The sequence below is a fragment of the Amblyraja radiata genome, chromosome 20 (assembly GCF_010909765.2).
Source record: "Amblyraja radiata isolate CabotCenter1 chromosome 20, sAmbRad1.1.pri, whole genome shotgun sequence".
Taxonomy (NCBI): domain Eukaryota; kingdom Metazoa; phylum Chordata; class Chondrichthyes; order Rajiformes; family Rajidae; genus Amblyraja; species Amblyraja radiata.
This window is the reverse complement of record NC_045975.1, coordinates 27,130,494-27,147,732: the sequence shown is the minus strand read 5'-3', so window position 1 is coordinate 27,147,732 and position 17,239 is coordinate 27,130,494.

Genomic DNA, 17,239 nt, shown 5'->3' with positions numbered 1-17,239 from the left:
GGAGGTGCGGCGCTCCCAGCCCGAGGGAGGAGCGGCGCCCATGTTTGGACGGCCCAGCCCAAGGGAGGAGCGGCGCCCATGTCGGGGCTGCCCGGCCCGAGGGAGGAGCGGCGCCCATGTCGGGGCGGCCCAGCCCAAGGGAGGAGCGGCGCCCATGTCGGGGCTGCCCGGCCCGAGGGAGGAGCGGCGCCCATGTCGGGGCGGCCTGGCGCGAGGCTGAGACAGTAACGGCACTCACGTGAGGGCGATCCGGCTCGGGGCTGGAACGATGCTCCGGTGGCTGGGATTGTGTTCTGGCGGCGGTGACCTGAGTCCGGGGTTCGGCCGCGGGCCAGCGGCTGTGTCAGCAGGACTGGTGAACGGCAGCTTCGACCACCCCGGGGCCGCGGTGTTTGAGCCGCGGGACTGTTTGCTACATCGCCCGGTGGGGTATCGCCTCAGCGCAGAGAGAGAAGAGGAGGGAAGAGACTGCAGCCCTAAGACTTTTGCCTCCATCACAGTGAGAAGGTGCTATGTGGACTCACTGTGGTGGATGTTAATATGTGTTTATTGTTGTTTTTTTATTGTATTGTATGTATGTATGACTGCAGGCACGAAATTTTGTTCAGACTTCGGTCTGAATGACAATAAAGGAAACCCCTGTAAGAGGAGGATTTGTCTGCATTTAAAAACTTTACACTTTTGGTGCCTTCAAATGTGGCAGTGAAGGATGGGGTAGTGGTTGGGACATTGACTCCCTGTTCTCCTCTTCCAGGGGTCTCTCATGCAGGGCTATCAACACCTGTGGCATGGTCCTCCTGCCACTCCTCCTCCCGGGTGTGCAACACATGCATGGCAGGCTTTTTGGAGGGTTGTGCCCTACCCCTGCGAGTCTGCCTTTTGGGAGCCATCACTTGTTCAAGTTTCCTCTGCTAAAAGAACTCTCCAACTATGATTGAGCACGCCCAGGTGTGACAGAGGTCACATGCTTATGTTTACATTGACCTTTTATACAACCAATTTTTTTCCACCCCGGAGGTATTACCGTTGACTACCTTCGACCTCCCTTGACTACCTTCGACTAGCATCACAACCGGCTTCGACTAGACCTGCGACTAAAAAATTATCGATTTTTAAAACGGCAACCTATTTTTAGTCGAGACCGGTTTTAATCATGATAAAAAAATAGCAGCAACCTAGATGAAGCCTCGACCATGCGGAAAACCACTTTCGACCATTAGGGAGAGTGACCAAAACCTCCTGTGACCTCGTGAAAACCTTGGGTGGCGGGCAAGGTCACCAGAGGTTGCTGTTTAGGTCTCCTAAGTGGGACAGGCCCTTTACAAATCTCATCACATCAGGTCATCTTTCCCCCATAGCATCCAATCTCATAATGCCCTAACCCGGTACTACTCATTTCTATTGCTACGTAAAATCCATAAGCAGGACAACTCTGGTTGTCCATTGTTTCTGTCTTCTCCTTGCCCTTTCAAACTAATTTCTTTACACATGGACTCCAACCTGAACCAACTCATTCAGTCCCATCCCACATAATCTACTGGCTCCCCTCCCTCCGACTGCGATAACACTGACCATATTTCCTCTTCTCTCTGTTGTGATTTCAGAGATTTGACACAAAACATAGATACACATCCTTTGCCTCCACAGATGCTGTTTAACCCGCTGTCTTTTAGCATTTCTTTATAGTTTTATCCCTATCCAACTCACAGTTTTAACCTAAATTCATTTCCAATCTCTAGACTCAGTCCCACCTCGTCACTCAACCACAGGCCCACCTCATCGCTCAATCCAAGTTCCACCTTGTCACTCAATCCCAGGGGTGGGAGATTGCAACCTTCACGTGGTCCATTCTGTTTTCGACTAACGCAATCAACCCGACGTACACAAACAATTAGATAAATAGAACAAGTTGACCTGCAACTTTAGGCTGTGCATGCCACAGACAAGAAGAAGACTCCATCCCAATCCCACCTCATTATTCAACCCCAGTTCCACTTTATCACTCAATCCCAGTCCCACCTCAACAGAGAAACCTAAACTCAGAGTGTTCAGTCATTCTGCAAGGCCACAGCTTGCTGCAGCCACTGGCAATGGATAACTTCTGACTATCAGAATGGGTGGAGGTCCTTCAGTTTGCTTCAAGGATTAATTGCTTAGCCACCTGTTTCTGAATGAAGTCAGCATGACCGCTGCTTGGGTTTCTGACAGCGAACATCCTGATCCTTTGGCTACCTATATGGAATGTAAAGCCTTTCTTTTTGCAGAACATCTCAGGATGTGGCGAGCTCAATATGGTACATCACAGAGAAGCATGCAATCCTGGCAAATCCACATGGTGCATGTGTCATATCAACACTGCACGTTGAATCTGCCTGATTGGTGTATGCAAGATATTGCCCATTCCATATCATTGTAGTGTAAGTGTACACCCCAGCATTGAGCTGAACATTCAACGGGAACAGCACCTCTACTGTCAGAATAACAGCCACCACGGTTTTGTCGCATTGTTCTGAGCAGCCAATGAAGAGCTCACTCAGACAGGCTGCTGTACGGCTGATAGAGGAAATGAATAAACAAGTGAATCTAATATCTTTCACAATGCGAGTCCCCAATAATTTCCCAAAAAGAGAATCACAAACCAGATTGCTGATGAGTGAGTTAGTTTTAAACCAGCTCCGGTTGTGCAATGTTTCTTATTACTGGTATTGTGCTAGCACATTTTAAAATAAGGGAAAATGTTAATTGTCATCAAAATTGACTGGTTCGCAAACTTGCATAATGGGTTAGTTGCTGGTAAGATAGAAGTAAAGGAAGAAACTTGCAAATTTTTTTATTTTTTTTTAACTTATTTTTTTAAATTTTATTAATAATGGGGAAAAAAGCTCATACTTAAATTCTGGAAAAATGCACCTACACCAACAATAAAAATGTGGATATCAAATATGTTTGAAACACTACATCTGGAAGAGATGAGATTCCTCTTAGCAGGCAAAGCGGACCACTTCCAAAAGACGTGGTCTACGTTTTTGGAACTATTACAAGCATAAGGTGCAATAGTAATCTAAAAAATAAATAAATAAATAAATAAATACATAAAAGGTACCAGGATCTGGCAACGGGGGGTAAAAAAAAAAACCCCCAACAAAAACAGACTTGGTTGGTAGTCCCCTTTCTGCGGAGTTTAATGTTATAATAGAGCGATTGTTTCTCCTTTCTTTTTCCTTCTTTTCTAGGGCCTACTTTCTTTCTTTACTTCCTTCTCTAACTTCTTTGCTAAGGGGCTTTCTTTTCTCAACACTCTCTTGCACCTTCACGACTCTTGCGCATTTTCCTTACTTCCTTTACTTCTATCTTTTTCTTAAAGCTCAAAAAATGAAGCGGTACAAAAAAATGTATTAAGACATATGTGTTGTGTATTATTGTAACTTACCATACTTCTAATAAAAAATTTTTTTTTAAAAAGGAAAATATTTCTTTGCTCTTCACAAACCATTGCTTATTTCTCCAGCACTTGTTGAGATGGTGAGATCAAATCAACAGGTGAAGCAAAGGAAGACACATGACCAGACGGTGCGCCCTCTGAGACAAGCTGCCCATTAAATTATACTTGTATTTATTTTCCAAATTCCTTCTGGAATCTTTCCTCTGATTCAACGCTCTAGTTCGAAGCTGTACTCACTACTATTCCAATTGATCCAAATCAATTAAGGATAGGGAAGCTTACCAGCAAACCATCATAGACATAAAATGCTGAAGTAACTCAGCAAGTGAGGCAGCATCTCTGGAGAAAAGGAATAGGTGACATTTCGGGTCCAAAACCTCAGTCTGAAAGATAGAGGTGGGGGGAGGGGGGTGGGGGAGAAAGTGGAGGCGTGAAAAGGCCAGAGCAAATCATGGCTGGCAACAGATGACCTCAGAAAGGCTGGAGATAATAGGGTGAGAGGGGAGGTGAATACCAGTTAAAATGTAGTATATGAATGCGCGAAGTATAAGAAATAAAGTGGATGAGCTTGAGGCTCAGTTAGAGATTGGCAAGTATGATGTTGTGGGAATTACAGAGACATGGCTGCAAGAGAATCGTAGCTGGGAACTGAATATTCAGGGGTATATTTCTTATCGAAAAGACAGACAGGAGGGCAGAGGGGGTGGGGTAGCTCTGTTGATAAGGAATGAAATTCAGTCCCTTGTGAGGGGTGACAGAATCAGGAGATGTAGAGTTAGTATGGATAGAACTGAGGAATTGTAAGGGGAAAAATACCCTAATGGGAGTTATCTACAGGCCCACAAACAGTAGCCTGGATATAGCGTGCATTGAATCAAGAGTTAAAATTGGCATGTAGCAAAGGTAATGCTATGGCGGTTGTGAGAGATTTCAACATGCAGGTAGACTGGGGAAATCAGGTTGGTCCCCAAGAAAGGGAGTTTGAGGAGTGCCTCCGAGATGGTTTCTTAGAGCAGCTTGTACAGGAGCCTACCAGGGAGAAGGCAATTCTGGATTTGGTGTTGTGTAATGAACCGGATTTGATAAGGGAACTCAAGGTAAAGGTGCTATTAAGAGGTAGTGACCATAATATGATACGTTTTAATTAACAATTTGAGAGGGAGAAGGGAAAATCGGAAGTGTCAGTATTACAGTTGAGCAAAGGGGACTATGGAGGCATGAGGGAGGAGCTGACCAAAGTTGACTGGAAAGAGATCCTAGCAGGGATGACAGTGGAACAACAATGGCATTTTTTCTGGGAATAATACAGAAGGTGCAGGATCAGTTCATTCCAAAGATGAAAAAAGATTCTAAGGGGACAAAGAGGCGACCGTGGCTGGCAAGGGAAGTCAAAGACAGTATAAAAATAAAAGAGACCAATTATAACATAGCAAAGATGAGCGGGAAGCCAGAGGATTGCTTTAAAAGAGCAACAGAAGATAACTAAAAAGGCAATACAGGGAGAAAAGATGAGGTACGAAGATAAGCTAGCCAAGAATATAAAGGAGGATAGTAAAAGCTTCTTTAGGTTTGTGAAAAGGAAAAAAAATAGTTAAGACAAATGTGGGTCCCTTGAAGACAGAAACAGGTGAAATTATTATGGGGAACAAGGAAATGGCAGACGGGTTCAACAGGTACTTTGGATCTGTCTTCACTAAGGAAGACACAAACAATCTGCCAGATGTACTAGTGGCCAGAGGACCTAGGGTGACGGAGGAACTGAAGAAATTCATATTAGGCAGGAGATGTTGTCGGGTCGACTGATGGGACTGAAGGTTGATAAATCCCCAGGGTCTGATGGTCTGCATCCCAGGGTACTTAAGGAGGTGGCTTTAGAAATCGTGGCGCATTGGTGATCATTTTCCAATGTTCTATAGATTCAGGATCAGTTCCTGTGGATTTGAGGGTAGCTATAATGTTATCCCACTTTTTAAGAAAGGAGGGAGAGGGAAAACAGGGAATTATAGACCAGTTAGCCTGACATCGGTGGTGGGGAAGATGTTGGAGTCAATTATAAAAGATGAAATAGCCGCAAATTTGGATAGCAGTAATAGGATTCAAAGCAGTACTCACTAGTATTCCACTACGAAACAGATCAGTGTGTCAATATACCATTCTGTAAATATAGACACACATGAATAAATAAACTGATAAAGTGCAAATAACAGATAATGGGTTATTAATGTTCAGAGTTTTGTCCGAGCCAGGTTTAATATCCTGATGGCTGTGGGGAAGTAGCTATTCCTGAACCTGGTCGTTGCAGTCTTCAGGCTCCTGTACCTTCTACCTGAAGGTAGCAGGGAGATGAGTGTGTGGCCAGGATGGTGTGGGTCTTTGATGATATTGCCAGCCTTTTTGAGGCAGTGACTGCGATAAATCCCCTCGATGGAAGGAAGGTCAGAGCCGATGATGGACTGGGCAGTGTTTAATACTTTTGTAGTCTTTTCCTCTCCAGGGCGCTCAAGTTGCCGAACCAAGCCACGATGCAACCGGTCAGCATGCTCTCAACTGTGCACCTGTAGATGTTAGAGAGAGTCCTCCGTAATCTTCTCAGGAAGTAGAGGCGCTGATGTGCTGGTGGACTGACTAGGGTTGGGGATGGAGGTGGAGACAGGGAAGGGACTGTAGGAGTTTATTGAAATTAGATAAATCAACGTTCATATGACTGGGTAGTAAACTGCCCATGTAAGCAAACCAATATCCAGCATGAATATGACAAATCAAATAAAACAGGCCATTCTGCTGGCTGTTTTACTCAGACCCAGTATGAAGAAGGGTCTCGACCCAAAACATCACCCATTCCTTCTCTCCAGAGATGCTGCCTGTCCCTCTGAGTTACTCCAGCGTTTTGTATCTACATTCTGCTGCTAAGGTCTATGCTGACAATTAATAGTTATTTAATCAAATTACAATTATGATATGCATATCTGGACATCAGGTATTGGAGAGCCATTCAACTCAGATCACATCAGTTGAAAGCACAGGAGAGGAAGCAGCTCACATTTTCTTGTCTGTATAATCTGTTGTTTCCACCTTCAGCAGAGACCGTTCCCTCCACAACTCCCTGGTTAACTCATCCCTTCCCACCCAAACCACCCCCTCCCCAAGTACCTTCCCCAGCAACTGCAGTAGATGCAACACCTGTCGCTATACCTCCTCCCTCAGCTATGTCCCCGACAGTCCTTTCAGGTTAGGCAGAGGTTCACTTCCACCTCCTCCAACATCATCTACTGTATCCGATGTTCAAGGTGTGGACTCTTATACATCAGCGAGGCCAAACGCAGACAGGGCGATCATTTCACGGAACACCTTCGCTCAGCCCGTGTAAACTTACCTGATCACCCGGTTGCTTGACACTTTAAATCTCCTTCCCATTCCTAAACAGACCTTTCTGTCCTCTGTCTCCTCCATTGTGAGGCTAAATGCAAATTGGAGGAACATCATCTCATATTTCACTTGGGCAGCTTGCAGCCCAGTAGTATAATGTTGATTTCTCTCACTTCAGGTAGCCCCGGCATTCCCTCTCCCTCTATCCCTCCCCCACCCAAGTTGCACTAGCTTCACATTTTCACCCTACAAACAGCTAACAATGGCCTGTTTCCTTTATCATCATAACTTTTTTGCATATCTTTCATTCATTGTTCTTAATCACTTCACATCACTGTCTATATATCTTGTTTCCCTTATCCCTAACCAGTCTGAAGAAGGGTCTCGACCCAAAACATCACCCATTCCTTCTCTCTAGTGATGCTACCTGTCCCGCTGAGTTACTCCAGCTTTTTTGTGTCTACCTTCGGTTGAAACCAGCATCTGCAGTTATTTCTTACACAGATCACATCTATAGGTTGATAACACATTCTCCCATATCTTTCATCCATATTCTGACTACATTGGTTGCCACTTGCTAAACACATAGTATCAATATGAAGATACCCTACAATCTGGTATATGATTTAACAATTTAAAATCTAAATTTCTAAAACTCATTGTTTACATAAATAACTAACATGAGTCATTTGATATATAAGAAAGACTGGTAAATTAAACTTCTTTAAACTTGCATTTCTTCAAGGAAGCGTTGAGCACATCCTTAAATATTTCCCTCTGTCCACCAGTGCAATCTCTTCTCATACAGAGCCTATTTCTCATGCCAGGCGCCTGAATGTTCTAGTTTGAAAAACGTGGTCAATGTAGTGTATCTAAGTTCTCAATGCTGGGAATGTTAGATTGAAAGAAGATATTGGCATTGGCTTGCTTATTCTTTCAGTGAATTTGGAGAATTTTGCAGAGACGGCATTGATGATTTCTTTCCAGTGCTTTGAAAAGTCTGCTTTAGACTTATTGGACTTTCAGAGATGCAGAACAGAAACTGGTCCTTTGGCCCACCGTGTCCGCGCCGACCAGTGATTAACCTGTACACTAGTTCTAACCTACACACTAGGGACAATTTACAATTTTACTGAAGCCAATTAACCAACCCTTCTGCCTGCACATAATCCTATCCCCCCATTCCCTGCATATCCATGTGCCACGTTAGGGATGGAGGAGAATAGGTCGAAACATTAAAGAAAAAACAGCTTTAATGTAATTCTATAGGCATTTCTGCTTATCCTTTATTGAAATTGTGACAAATCCTATGGATTTCTGAGGACATTGGGTATTGCATCAGCAATCACCAAAAGAAGCCTCTATATATTATGCATCTTTTTTGAGCTCAGTGTAAAATTACAATATCCAAGATTCAAAAGTTTATTATGCACCAGATATGAACCAGAGCAAAGAAATGTTTACCAACTGCAACTTTACAGGTACATTAGATGCAACAGTGACAAAAATATACAATACATTATCAGTTGTTTGATGTAAACCTGGCCATGATTACACTATTTTCTTTGGGGTTTGCACTATAACAAAAGCCAAATAAACTAGGGCAACCATAATAGCACAAAGTCTTTAGGGTTGTACAGAGTTGTTCAAGAACCTGATGTTTGATGGAGGAAGCTCTATTTGCGTAGTTCTCGGACTCATATACCTTATTCCCAATGGTAGCAGCAAGAAAGCAGCGGGGCCTGGATGGTGTGGGTTTTTTGATGTTATTAGCTGCCTTCTTGAGGCAGCGCTTCCTTAAGGGCGAGGCATTGATCATTTTGCTTCCTTCTTTTCCGCACATTGATGATAAGATTACAAAATCCTAACAGCTGCAATTAAAATGTTGAGTAACTGCTACTTTGTGCACAGACCCAAATCTTTTGTGCTTTTTGGTCCATTTTTCAAGAGTGGGGAATTACTTGTTTTCCTTAGTTCTACAGTAGATGGGCAATCTGCTCCATCACGATACTGCCCAAAAGATGGTTAAAAATGACTCACTTTGCATGGATGCCAACTGAGCAGATTCAATTTAGCAGCCTCTCATTGTGTGACAGAGCCCTCACCTTATCCCAGTTCCCAAGTATAGCAGAGACCATCTTGCCCCTCTATTTATTGGACATTGGTGTTTGGTAACAATATTACACTCCTGCTACAATGCACCTAACCTTTCTTTCATAGATTTGGACCGATGGACCAAGTTTCCATAAAAAAGCATAAGGGCTATGATTGCAACTTTCAAGATTTAGGCATCCTTCAATTTTCCCTTCCACTGAAAGTTAAACGTACAGACCACAAAAATGTTGGCAACATGCTAATACAAGTGTAAACTGCTTATGGTTGTTGCTAGAATGGAGCCGGACTGAATGCACATATAGCCATTGGATGAAGTGGCTCCCTTACCAGAAAGCCACTGAAACAAAGGTTGTTGCAGTTTTATGTTACTCCAATCTTTTCAAAATAGCTTTGGAACTGTTTATAGTTGTGAGTGGTCAATGTTAGACTAGAACAGGAAGCCAATGAATGATTGCATAGTAAGCAAAATGAGCTGTGTCCCTTCCCCGCACCCCACATGCTGTTCCAGTTCAGGTTGTTGTATCGATAAAAAAAACTGTCAACTGTTGACATGCTTATTTAGCTGCACACAGTATTACCCGTAACGGAAATAGATTCAAGTAGATATTTCAGCTGTGTTGGGAAATAAACAATTTTCATGGAATCCTCAGTGTAAATCATTTGACTGGCAGGTTTTTTCTTAAGTTGTAGGTAGTTATTGCAGAAAAGAAATTCATGGGATGTTGGAATCCAATAATAATTTTGAAACTCAACAGGCTATTGATGTTTTTCTAAACACCAGAGGTGTCCATTCTATTTCCTGCTGTAATTCCAAGACCCTCTCTAGTGCACAGAAATATATAAAAAACCATCTAGCTCTAAAGAGATAACCTCTGTGTTACCGGAGAAATATACTCAGTGAACTAACTCATTACCTTTGGACCAAAGCACATGGATCCAGCATATATGTAGCCCAAGTGCTCTGTAAAACCACCATTCAATGAAATAGCCATAATTTACCCTTACATGTTCTTTATTTTCCAATTACTTTTAAGAAGTAAAAACATACTGTATCGTGCATTTCCATGCTTTTCATTTAAAACACCTAATGTGCAAGCTCTGCACCTACAAAATTACGACAGAATTCTTTGAATGTTATCAAAGTTCTATGGAGCAACATGCAGATTGTTGGATAAAATTAAATACAAATTCAAGTTTAAATTGTCAGGCAACATCAAGAAAAAAATTGTTGAAATGAATGTCCGACTAGCGAATCATTTAGTAAACAGTGGTACTTCCCGTGTAAGCTTATTTGTTAACAGAGCTAAATTATAACCCATTTAAAGTGTAAATCGAGTTGCAATTAGGCATGGGCTTGAAAATAGCAATTGAAGCGAAGTGAAGATAATTCTGACAAAAAAGCAAAGACAATCAAACAAATTATTATCTTTTTATTATTTCTGGTGATGTCAGTTCTACCTTGATGGTGTACATGTGCCGTGAGGTATAAATGGAGTCAATAGAAGGAGGGTTGGGTTGTGTGATGGTCTGGGCTCTGTCCACAATTTGCTGCAATTTCTTGTGATCTTGGTTGGAGCTGTTCCCAAACCAGGCTGTGATGCAACCTGATAAAATACTTTCTATGGTGCATCTGTAAAAGTTGGTGAGAGCTGTAGGGGACATGCCCTTCTTAACCCTTCAAAGGAGCTTCAAGCTGCGGGTGCGGCGCGAACTTACCATCACGGAGCCTGGGATCTTTTGCCAAGGATCGCCAGTGTTGGAGTTCCGACCGCGGGGGCCTGTGGACTTTAACACCATGAAGCAGCGGTCTCTGGTAAGAAGTAGCCGACTCGGGAGCTACATGCCGCAAAGTGTTCCGATCCATCCCGACGCCGGAGTTTCAATCATCCCGACGAGAGGGTTTGAACAGCGGATCGTCGGCAATGGCTCCGTTCAAAGACCCGACCACAGGTGAACAATGGAGGAAGATGACTGAACTTTATTGCCTTCCAGCACACTGAGGAATGTTGTTTCCACTGTGCTGGATGTTTATGTTAAACTTTATTTTATGTCCTGTTTGTATTTTTGCTTTTTACTTAGTATAGCTATATGGTAACTCAAATTCCACTGTTCCTTAATTGGTACAACGTGACAATTAAATTGAATCTTGAATCTTGAATCTTGATATTGACTCCTAGGAATTAGAAGTTTCAACCATCTCTACTTCTGCGCCATCAATGCAAACTGGGGCAAACTTCGCTTCCTGAAGTTCTGCTTTGTCTGACATTGAGAGAAATGTTGTTGGCTCAACACCAGGACATGAGGTTCTTGATCGCCTTTCTGGCCCACAATGGTGGTATCTTCTGCGAATTTGAAAATTGAATTAGATTTGTACATGGTTGCACAGTCGTGGGTATACAAGGAGTAAAGGGGGCTGAGAACATATACCTGCGGAGCACCAGTGTTGAGGATTATCGTAGAGGATGATTTGTCCCCTATCCTCACTGATTGGGGTCTGTTGGTCAGGAAGTCGATAATCCCAGTTGCAGAGATGAATGCTAGCATCAAGTCCCGTGAGTTTGGTCATAAGCTTGGATGGAATAATGGTATTAAAGGCAGAGCTGTGGCCTATGAAAAGGAGTCTGACGTAGGAGTCTCTCTTATCCAGGTGTTCCAGGGATGAGTGTAGGGCCAGGGTGATGGCATTGTCCGTGGACCTGATCTGGCGGTAGGTGGACAGCAGTGGGCCACTGGGTAGACTGGATTTAACGCATTCCATAACAGCCTGGAACTCTGACTGGGCCAGTTGCTTTTTGTGGGTTCACCCTCAGGAAGGCAGATCTAACCTCTACAACAGTTACCATGGACAGTTACCAGTCTTCGGGCCAGGTGTCACTTGTTGGCCATCTGCTTGAAGCGAGTATAGAAAGTATTCAGTTCATCAGGTCGGGTCGCACTACCTGATTTCTTCACCTGATCTCTCTACAACATCTCTTGATTCCCTTGATATATAACTGTGACAGAAATTTCTGGTTTATAAAAAGAGATACATAATGCTGGAGTAACTCAGCGGGTTAGGCAGCATCATTGTGATGGGGGAGGGAGAAAGCTGGAAGAGAGGTGGGGCAGGAGAAAGCCGAACAAATGATAGTTGGATGCAGGTGAGGGCTGTAGTTTTGATTATCGACTATCTTTGCCTAGTTTATTGTAGTGCTTGTGCTGTAGTCAAATATTATGAGTTGGTCAATGGTTGTTGAGAAGGCAAGAGGACATGAGAATCTGGACATACAATTTTAGCAACCTGGTGATTATTGATGGGAAGGAAGGTCAGTGGGATGTAAAGCGAGGAAGAGGTTTCGTGCAGGGTTGATATGATGCAAATGGGTGTATGAGGAAAGCACGGTGCAAAAGAGGTCAAAGGAATTTGTGTTCATGCGAAAATGTGGTTGCTGTGGCCTTGTACTTATGTGATGGATGAGGAGGGAAAATCTTGTTAGTCAGTTGTTAGATTGCTTGAGGTAAGAAACCAAACTCCCCTTTCTGCTCTTTTAAGGCCATTGCCATCTAATCCTACACTAAAACTTGAGATCACTGGTAGTTTCTGTTCATGAGGATACCTAACTTTCAGTACAGGCATTAACGCCCCCCCCCCCCCCCCCCCCCCCACCCCCCGACCCCGCCTCCCCCACCTCCTCCAAACCTCAACCTTCAACCGCTTCCCCCAGCTCCAACCTATTTGCTGCCATGTTTCCTCCCTCCCTCCCTCCCTGGATGTTCAGAAACAAGGCCTGAATTTACAAATATTTCACGATTCTTAACACTACCTTCAGGCAGCGAGTGCCACCAATATTCCTCTCATGGCTGCTTTTTAGAATATATTATATATTCACTTGAGGATTGTATATTCTTAGCATTCTGTTCATCAGTTACTGATTACATTCAAGGCTGAAATTAAAAAAAGATTTGGGGATTGTGCAGAAAAGTTGAGTTTGAGTTCTGCTACGATCCCATTGAATGGCATAGAATACTCAAGGGGCTGGGTGGCTCACTGCAGTTTCAGTTTTCTTTGTTCTAATGTTCTAGGAATAGCATCTTGCCCAAGAATCACTTTCAAAAGGAATGCAGCTACATGCAGATTTGTATCGTGTCACTTTTGGGCATTTGCCAAATGTGGGCCAGGCACTTCCTTACAGGAAAAGAACGAAAATCAAAAGATAAAGACCTACAGTTGTGCTGAGGACTGATATTTTAATATGCCCATGAGAGATGGGATAACCCTTTCACTGAATGGATTTCTATTCCCATTTATATCTGGAAAAAATTTGGTGATTGCACATTTCTAACGGTTCTCGCAAGGATGCGTCATCCTGAGCTACGTTGTCCAACAGCTGGTGTAAACTTCGAGGTAAAGAACCAGTAGAGCTGCCAATGGGGCTTAACAGACACACAATGCTGGAGTAACTCAGCGGGACATGCAGCATCTTTGGAGAGAAGGAACGGGTGACATTTCACTCAGAACAAGGGTCTCAACTTGAAATGCCAACCATTCCTTCTCTCCAGAGATGCTGCATGTCCCGCTGAGTTACTCCAGCATTGTGTGTCTATCTTCGGTGTAAGCTAGCATCTGCAGTTCCTTCCTACACAAGGGGGTTTGTTATCGGAGTTAGAAACTGCAAGCAGTTCTTCTAGTTGCAGCCTGAACACTTGTAAGCCACATTTTTGATTTGGAAAGCAGGCTGTAAGACAATTATGCAATTCAGGTACCAATGGGAAGATAGATGTTTTGTTTGACATTCCCCAACGACACCAATAAGGCTCTTAAAGGAGCAGTCATAAGCTATTCAAAAGTAAGTAAAATATTATTTTATAAATTCTTGTAGGGCCAGGAATTTCTTACCCAATGCTGGTGGTTTCATTTTTGCTGTTTTTCCTACCTGTCTAATCTCCCCTGAGTTCCCTCCCTGAATGTTTACAGTGTTTAGCTCCACACTGGAGTGGATGAGATCCTCACCTCTGCTGGATGAGTAACCAACCCCTTAGTGGTTACTCATCATGCAAGAGTAGAATGAGCCCAGCTTTCAGATTTTGTACCATAGCTCTATAGCAAGTATTACAATAGTATTAGCTGTCTAAATGCAAATCTACCTGCAAGGTGTGAAGTTACAGCTAATCTATATTACTAAAAGTCTGCTCTTGACCGGTTTTGGCCTTCTGTGCTGCGATTCCGAGAGTACGCCGCGACCTACGGCCGTCATTTTTGGCCACCTCGCTCAGAGCCCCCCTCCGCCACATGTGTGCCGAGGATTTTTCCCGTCGATAAAAATTGACAGAGATATTAATGTTTTTACAAAATTCCCCATTCTCTCTGCTGCCCCCCGCTGGAGGGAGGGGGAGGGACTATAAAACTAGGAAGTGGTGTGCCTCAATTAGTCTCTGCAAGTGGTGTGCCTCAATCAGTCTCTGCAAGTGGTGTGCCTCAATCAGAGCTCTGAATGACACTGACAAATGTCTACAGCACTGTGAGTACCCTTAATTTGGTTTGAAAATGAAAATATGGTTAGAGGTAAAAAAGCACTGCCTGTAAATGGTTGTTTGTGTTTGGGTTGAAGTAAAAAGGCACTCTCTCTCCCCCCTCCCTCTCCTCTCCCCCTCTCCTCCCCCCCCCCCCCCCCCTCTTCTCTCCCCCCCTCTCCTCTTCCCTCCCCCTCTCCTCTCCCCCCCTCTCCTCTCCCCCCCACTCTCCTCTCCCCCCCTCTCCTCTCCCCCCTCTCCTCCCCCCTCTCCTCCCCCCCCTCTCCTCCCCCCTCTCCTCCCCCACTCTCCTCCCCCTCCCCCTCTCCTCCCCCTCCCCCTCTCCTCCCCCTCCCTCTCTCCCCTCTTTTTCTCCCCCTCCTTCCCTCCATCCCCTCCCCCACCGTCCCTCCCCTAAACCCCCCTCCCCTCCACACACCCCTACCCCCTTCCCTCCACCGTCCCTCCCCCTCCCTACTCCCCACCTCTCCCCGCCCCTCATCTCACCCCCTCTCAGCACTCCCTCTCTCCTCCCTCTCTCTCCCCCCCCCTCTCTCCTCCCCCCCTCCCCCCCTCCCCTCTCTCCCCCCCTCTCTCTCTCCCCCCTCTCTCTCTCCCCCCTCTCTCCCTCCCCCCTCTCTCCCTCCCCCCTCTCTCCCTCCCCCCTCTCTCCCTCCCCCCTCTCCTCCCCTCCTCTCTCCTCCCCCCCTCTTTCCTCCCACCCTCTCTCTCTCTCCCCTCCTCCCCTCCATTAGCGTGAGTGCGGGGAGGGGGGGGGGGGGTAGTTAGTGTGTGACGCTGCATGCCGCCTCCCCCCCCACAACCGCACGTTGGGGGAACAGACCCAACGGGTCTTCACTTGGTCTAGTATGTTATAAAATGAAAAGTCTTGTCAATTATTCCAGGAAGTATCTTCTCATTGATGCATTGATACTATGGCCTGCATGACCTCCTTCTATGTTGACATATTCCATGATTCTGTATTGTTCTGTTCAGGAATAACTAACTCGATACAATGAGGAATCATATCTGTAATCAACAAAGCGCCACAGCATAGTACTTCAACATTCATAGAGAGAGATGGTGAAATTCAAATTCCAGCCACGATGATCATAATATGGTGGAATTTTTATGCATCAAGATGGAGAGCGACATGGTTAATTCAGAGACAATAGACAATAGACAATAGACAATAGACAATAGGTGCAGGAGTAGGCCGTTCGGCCCTTCGAGCCAGCACCGCCATTTAATGTGATCATGGCTGATCATCCCCAATCAGTACCCCGTTCCTGCCTTCTCCCCATATCCCCTGACTCTGCTATCTTTAAGAGCCCTATCTAGCTCTCCCTTGAAAGTATCCAAAGAACCGGCCTCCACCGCCCTCTGAGGCAGAGAATTCCACACTCACATCTCTCTGTGTGAAAAAGTGTTTCCACATCTCAGTACTAAATGGCTTACCCCTTATTCTTAAACAGTGGTCCCTGGTTCTGGACTCCCCCAACATCTGGGACATGTTTCCTGCCTCGAGCGTGTCCAAGCACTTAATAATCTTATATGTTTCAATAAGATGCCCTCTCATCCTTCTAAACTCCAGAGTATACAAGCCCAGCTGCTCCATTCTCTCAGCATATGACAGTCCCGCCATCCCGGTATTAACCTTGTAAACCTACGCTACACTCCCTCAATAGCAATAATGTTCTTCCTCAAATTAGGGGACTAAAACTGCACACAATACTCCAGGTGTGGTCTCACTAGGGCCCTATACAATTGCAGAAGGACCTCTTTGCTCCTATACTCAACTCCTCTTGTTATGAAGGCCAACATGCCATTCACTTTCTTCACTGCCTGCTGTACCTGCGTGCTTACTTTCATTGACTAAGACTAGGATCCTGATCTTAAAGAAAGGAAGCTTTGACGGTATGAGACGGGAATTGGCTAGGATAGACTGACAAACTTAAAGGGTTGATGGTGGAGAAGCAATAGCAAAGATTTAAGGATAGCATGGGTGAACTACAAAAATTGTTCATCCCTGTCTGATTCCTGCGGGATAGTGAATCATGTGTAAACCAAATCTTTAATCAAACAGTTAATTTTTTGAAATTTACATTCTTTACATACTTTGAATTCATGTCATTACACATGTCATGTTTTCAACGACAATGTTAAAAATGCAAATACCACATCATGCGTGGTAGATTCAACAGGATCAATGCACTCTTTCTAGCTGTCAGAAGAATTTTACCTTGAGATTGAATAGAATATGAATATATATATATATATATATTATACACACAAACAAACAAACAATAATAGTGCAATAATAACAATAATAGTCTCTAGTTCAGAGTTTATTTGAGGTTGTAGTGTTTAATGGCCTAATGGCTGTCGGGAAGATGTTGTTCTTGAACCTGGATGTTACAGTTTTCAGGCTCCTGTACATTCTTCCTGATGGCAGGGGTGAATTGAGTGTGTGGTCAGGGTGGTGTGGGTCTCTGATGATGCTGGCTGCCTTTGTTCCTGGCTAAGACAAAGGGCGCCGAACCCATCCAGGCACAGCTCAGGCAAGTGTCAATATGCAGGGACCACTGGCCATGATTCAAGGCAATTGGCTCAGGCCAGCTCTACCCAAGGTATTTATGTAATTGACAAAGCTTTATGAATCATCTGCCTGTCATGGGTAGCGAGGCTACTTTCTCAAGAGAATGTGCATTATTGGTGAATGTGAGGGAGAGGGACTGTTCACCTGTACAAATTGTCTTCAAGCTACTCATATTGGGCTTATTCGAGAGCTCTTCCTGCACAAAACTGAATTCATACCCGATGGCT